Here is a 6,269-nt window from a genome sequence, read left to right on the forward strand (position 1 = left end):
CCAGGAGTGACTCTTTCAGCAGGCTACTGTGAAAACCGAACCCTCTATTACCATCCCCCGGGGTAGACCTCCTGGGATACCCCCCCTTAGCCCTGACTGGGAGGGAGGCATGCTCAGGGCTAGGTTTGCATCCCTCCTGGAGACGGCGTCCGCATTGCCGTGCTGGGCCCCCGACCTGTGGACAACAGAGAAAGAGAATCGTTGTAAGGACAGGAACCAGCGGGTGACACGGTCATTCGTGTCCTTACCTCGTGCCATCCACACAAGGGGGACATCCCCCCTAGACTGCTGGGCCAAAAGGATTCGTAACAGTCAGTGATCAGGGTGAACTTCCTCCCGAGGAGGTAATACTTGAGGGTGTCCAGTGCCCACCTCACGGCGAGGGACTCCTTCTCGACAATCGAGTATTTCTTCTCCCTCGGGAAGAGCTTCCTGCTGACATACATTATTGGGTGGTCCTCGCCTTCCTGCTCTTGGGACAAAACGTCCCCGGTGTCAGACGCGTCTGTCTGGACCAGGATTTTTTTTTTAGAAGTCCGGGGTGACGAGTACCGGGTGCATAGCGCATCCTTCAGGGCCTGGAACGCCGCCTGTGTGTCCTCCGTCCATCTGAAGTGGTCTAAGGCACTGCATCGCAGTGCTAGCTGCGCCACCAGAGTCTCTGGGTTCACGCCCAGGCTCTGTCGCAGCCGGCCACAACCGGGAGGTCCGTGGGGCGACGCACAATTGGCATAGCGTCGTCCGGGTTAGGGAGGGTTTGGCCGGTAGGGATATCCTTGTCTCAGTATGTAAATGTAATAAAAATCTATGCACTCTACTGTAAGTCGCTCTGGATTACATTTACATTTAAGTCATTTAGCAGACGCTCTTATCCAGAGCGACTTACAAATTGGAAAGTTCATACATATTCATCCTGGTCCCCCGTGGGAATTGAACCCACAACCCTGGCGTTGCAAGCGCCATGCTCTACCAACTGAGCCACACGGGACCACATAAGAGCGTCTGCTAAATGACTAAAATGTAAAATGTAAATGTAAACCGACTGTAGTACCCTGCTAACCCCAGGAATGACTTCACCTGCTTCTTGGTTCGGGGGACCGGCCATCCCCTAATGGCAGCCATTTTTTTCTTGGGGTTTCACATTTCCCCTCCTGATCTGATATCCCAGGTACTCCACCAGCTTGCACTTGTGGGGGTTCGCGGTCAGACTTGCATCCCTTAGCGCATCAACCACGGCCTGTAACGTACAAAGATGCGACACCCAACGGTCACTGTGCACAATTATGTCATCCAGATAAGTGGCTGTGTACTCACTGTGCGGCCGCAGGACGCTGTCCATAAGTCGCTGAAAGGTTGCTGGTGCCCCGTGGAGCCGGCACCTTAATGGGATTTATCTGTTAATTGAATGATTAGAATGTTCCACCCTGAAACATATAATTGTATGGAATTGATTAGAATGTATAAAATCAGAATCAATAAATGTGTAGTCCTAGTCAGAATTAGGGTAAAATAATATAGCTAATGTTTATGTCTTTATGGTGTCATGACGTTGCCTGTTTGGGTACATCAAGCCCCATCCCCCTCTCCCTGCCACTCCCTGCCTCCCCCTTTCCTCCTTCAACCCATGCTGTGGCCAGAGAGACGTCGTAAATTCCTGAGAATATCCTCATGGACACACAGTATAGCAGAGGGTAAAATTTTCATAGAGAACAAAGGGATTTCTTCCACCTCACAGAACTTAAGGTACGAACAGATTTCCTGTTCCGGAAAAAGTATAAAAGATCGGTGAAGATTCCAGCTATTAACTGGTCCGTTTGTCACAACTTGGGAAACTCATGGGAGACTGTGTGGCTACATTACCATACCTGTCACGTTCCTGATCTATTTATGTTAGTTGTTATGTGTGTTAGTTGGTCAGGACGTGAGGTTGGGTGGGCATTCTATGTTTTCTGTTTCTGTGTTGGTTTTGGGTTGCCTGGTATGGCTCTTAATTAGAGGCAGGTGTTTGGTGTTCCTCTAATTAAGAGTCATATTTAGGTAGGCGTTGTCACAGTGTTCGTTGTGGGTGATTGTCTTCCGTGTCTGTATGTTATTTCGTACCACACGGGACTGTTTCGGTTTATGTAGTCTGTTTCCTATTCGTGCGTTCTTCGTGTCTATGTAAGTTCTCATGTTTAGGTCAGTCTACGTCGTTTGTTATTTTGTATCATTTCAAGTGTAGTTCGTGTTCGTTTTTCGTCTTGTTTAATAAATATGTGTTCAAACTTCGCTGCGCCTTGGTTCCCTCAATACTCCTCCTTTTCCGAAGATGGAGAGGAGGAGGATCGCCGTTACAGAATCACCCACCATACCAGAGCCAAGCAGCGGAGTCAACGGAGTAAGGGACAGGAAAAGAAGGAGCAATGGACATGGGACGATATCTTGGAAGGAAAGGGTTGCTATACATGGGAGGAGATCCTGGCTGGTAGGGATCGCCTCCCATGGGAACAGCTGGAGGCACTGAGAAGAGCAGAGGCTACCGGAGAGAGGAACCGGAGCTATGAGGGAACGCGTCTGGCACGGAAGCCCAAAAAGCCCGTAAGTAATTCCCAAAGATTTCTTGGGGGGGGGGCTAGGAGGTAGTGGGCCAAGGGCAGGTAGGAGACCTGCGCCCACTTCCCAGGCTTACCGTGGAGAGCGGGAGTACGGGCAGGCGCCGTGTTACGCAGTAGAGCGCACGGTGTCTCCTGTACGAGTGCATAGCCCAGTGCGGGTTATTCCACCTCCCCGCACTGGTAGGGCTAGATTGGGTATTGAGCCAGGTGTCATGAGGCCGGCTCAACGCGTCTGGTCTCCAGTGCGTCTCCTCGGGCCGGCATACATGGCACCCGCCTTACGCATGGTTTCCCCGGTTCGCCTACATAGCCCGGTGCGGGTTATTCCACCTCCCCGCACTGGTCGGGCAACCGGGAGTATTCAACCAGGTAAGGTTGGGCAGGCTCAATGCTCAAGAGTGCCAGTACGCCTCCACGGTCCGGTATTTCCGGCGCCACCTCCCCGCCCCAGCCTAGTACCTACAGTGCCTATACTACGCACTAGGCTATCAGTGCGTCTCCTGAGCCCAGTTCCTCCTCCACGCACTCTCTCTGTAGTGCGTGTATCCAGTTCGGTGCCTCCAGTTCCGGCACCACGCACAAAGCCTCCTGTGCGTCTCCAGAGCCCTGAACACACTGTATATTCTCCCCCTACTAATCCTGATGTGCTTGTCCTCAGCCCGGTGTCACCAGTGCCGGTACCTCGCATCAGGTATAGAGTGGGCTTTGAGAATACAGTGTGCCCTGTCCCTGCTCCCCGCACTAGTAGGAAGGTGCTTATCCTTAGCCCGGTGCCTCCAGTTCCGGCACCACGCACCAGGTCTACAGTGCGCCGTATCCGGCCAGAGCCATCCGTCTCCCCAGCGCCATCTGAGCCATCCGTCTCCCCAGCGCCATCTGAGCCATCCGTCTCCCCAGCGCCATCTGAGCCATCCGTCTCCCCAGCGCCGTCTGAGCCATCCGTCTGCCATGAGCCTGCAAAGCCGCCCGTCTGCCATGAGCCTGCAAAGCCGCCCGTCTGCCATGAGCCTACAGAGCCGTCCGCCAGACAGGAGCCGCTAGAGCCGTCCGCCAGACAGGAGCCGCTAGAGCCGTCCGCCAGACAGGATCTGCCAGAGCCGCCAACCAGACAGGATCTGCCAGAGCCGCCAACCAGACAGGATCTGCCAGAGCCGCCAACCAGACAGGATCTGCCAGAGCCGCCAGCGAGCCATGAGCAGCCAGAGCCGTCAGAGAGCCATGAGCGTCGAGAGCCGTCAGCCTGCCATGAGCGTCGAGAGCCGTCAGCCAGCCATGAGCGTCGAGAGCCGTCAGCCAGCCTTGAGCGTCGAGAGCCGTCAGCCAGCCATGAGCGTCGAGAGCCGTCAGCCAGCCATGAGCGTCGAGAGCCGTCAGCCAGCCATGAGCGTCGAGATTCGTCAGTCAGCCATGAGCTGCCCTTCAGCCTGAAACAGCTAGATACCCAGAACTGCCCATCAGTCCAGAGCTGTCTCTCTGTCCGGAGCTGCTTTTCAGTCCGGAGTTGCCCCTCTATCATTATCTCCCTCTCTATCTTGATCTACCTCTATATTCTTATCTATCCCTCTGTCTTGATCTATCTCTCTGTCCCGGTGCTGTCCCTATCAGTGATGATACTAAGAAGATTTTGTGGGGGTAAAAGGAGGGTGGACATTCTTAGAGGGAGGAAGCTAGGATGGATTATGGTGGGGTGGGGACCTCGCCCGGAGCCTGAGCCACCACCGTGGTTAGATGCCCACCCAGACCCTCCCCTAGACTTTGTGCTGGTGCGCCCGGAGTTCGCACCTTATGGGGGGGGTAATGTCACGTTCCTGATCTATTTATGTTAGTTGTTATGTGTGTTAGTTGGTCAGGACGTGAGGTTGGGTGGGCATTCTATGTTTTCTGTTTCTGTGTTGGTTTTGGGTTGCCTGGTATGGCTCTTAATTAGAGGCAGGTGTTTGGTGTTCCTCTAATTAAGAGTCATATTTAGGTAGGCGTTGTCACAGTGTTCGTTGTGGGTGATTGTCTTCCGTGTCTGTATGTTATTTCGTACCACACGGGACTGTTTCGGTTTATGTAGTCTGTTTCCTATTCGTGCGTTCTTCGTGTCTATGTAAGTTCTCATGTTTAGGTCAGTCTACGTCGTTTGTTATTTTGTATCATTTCAAGTGTAGTTCGTGTTCGTTTTTCATCTTGTTTAATAAATATGTGTTCAAACTTCGCTGCGCCTTGGTTCCCTCAATACTCCTCCTTTTCCGAAGATGGAGAGGAGGAGGATCGCCGTTACAATACCACTGTTTATATAATAACCTCAGATATGAGGTTTACATCTGATTGTTGTATAATATGAATGAGTGAGTATGATACTGTTTGTATAATTGTGTAATATGATTTTGGACTGTTTAATGAAGAAAAATCCAATCCCTTTTGATTTGAACTAAATCCGAGGACCCGCCCCTGAGCCCAGTTGGGTCAGACATCCTGGGACAGCCCTTTCTGCGATCCTAATAAAAACTCTTAGACTCTTAAACTCTTAGACTATACCGACAGAATAAGAACAAGTCTTTGATATTGACTACTAGTCTGCAGCTAGGAATTCGGTATCATTGAACGCGAAGAACGACAACTGCCGAAACATCCACTCGATAACGAAACGAATGAATGTCACTCTGAACTATCTCCTCTAACCAAGACAGAGAGAGAGAAAGATGGACGAAACTCTCCAACAGAAACTAACTTTTCTCCAGCGATCAAGACGACACACTGAGCGTAAATATATATATATTGATTGCAATTGTTCCCGAATGAGTGAGCGTTCATGTGTAAAGGATTAGCATGTCAATTGTTATAATTATGAACTCTGTAGTGACTTCTTAGTCGACCCCCAAATTTCCCCTTTGTCTAACAAGCTGCCATGCCGGTTCAGCCCACTAGGGCATATTTCTCCTATCATTTCATGTAACCATTTTAAGTTTGTTTGTTTGTTTATGCATTTCTGTGAATTACTTAGTTAGTAATAAATAAATGATTTAAGACAATTGATGTATGGATGACTCATAGTGAAGACTGGGTTCGTGCAGATAACCAACAATTTACGACGTTTGGAATGAGACTAACGTGAGGTAAAATAAATAAATAATTAATCAGAAGACTATTGATCAGATATGAAAATATCTGAAAGGTTATATTGGGAAATTATAACTTTGTAATCTGAATACTCTCCCTGGTGCCCCAACTTCCTAGTTAATTAGTTACGTTATTATTTAGTTGATCGCGTAATAACTAATTACAGAGAATCTTTGATAAAAACGAAGTCTTCAATTTAATGACAGTAAAGACACGACAATGGTATTTTAAACACAGGCTGTCTGAGCTCGGTGCCGACCTGACTAGAGATTTGGGAGAGAACGGGGAGTACGTCTCAAGGTCAAGGTCTCCCTAATCTCTGTCGGCTGGGTAGTGAGACAGTATGTGCGTAGGATACCTTCTGTTTGTGTGTCTGTATGTGCGTAGGATATCTACTGTGGGTGTGGAAGTATGTGCGCAGCTGTAAAATTAATGTCTTTGTATTCTTGACTTTAGAACGTTCTCTGAATAAACCGTACTAACCTTTTGCATAAGCTGAGTCTTTGACTAATTATTATTAAATCCAAACCTCGGGGATTGGTCAGAGCTATTGATTGATTGTTATTATCA

This window comes from Salvelinus fontinalis, chromosome 26 (genome assembly GCF_029448725.1).
Source record: "Salvelinus fontinalis isolate EN_2023a chromosome 26, ASM2944872v1, whole genome shotgun sequence".
Taxonomy (NCBI): Eukaryota; Metazoa; Chordata; class Actinopteri; order Salmoniformes; family Salmonidae; genus Salvelinus; species Salvelinus fontinalis.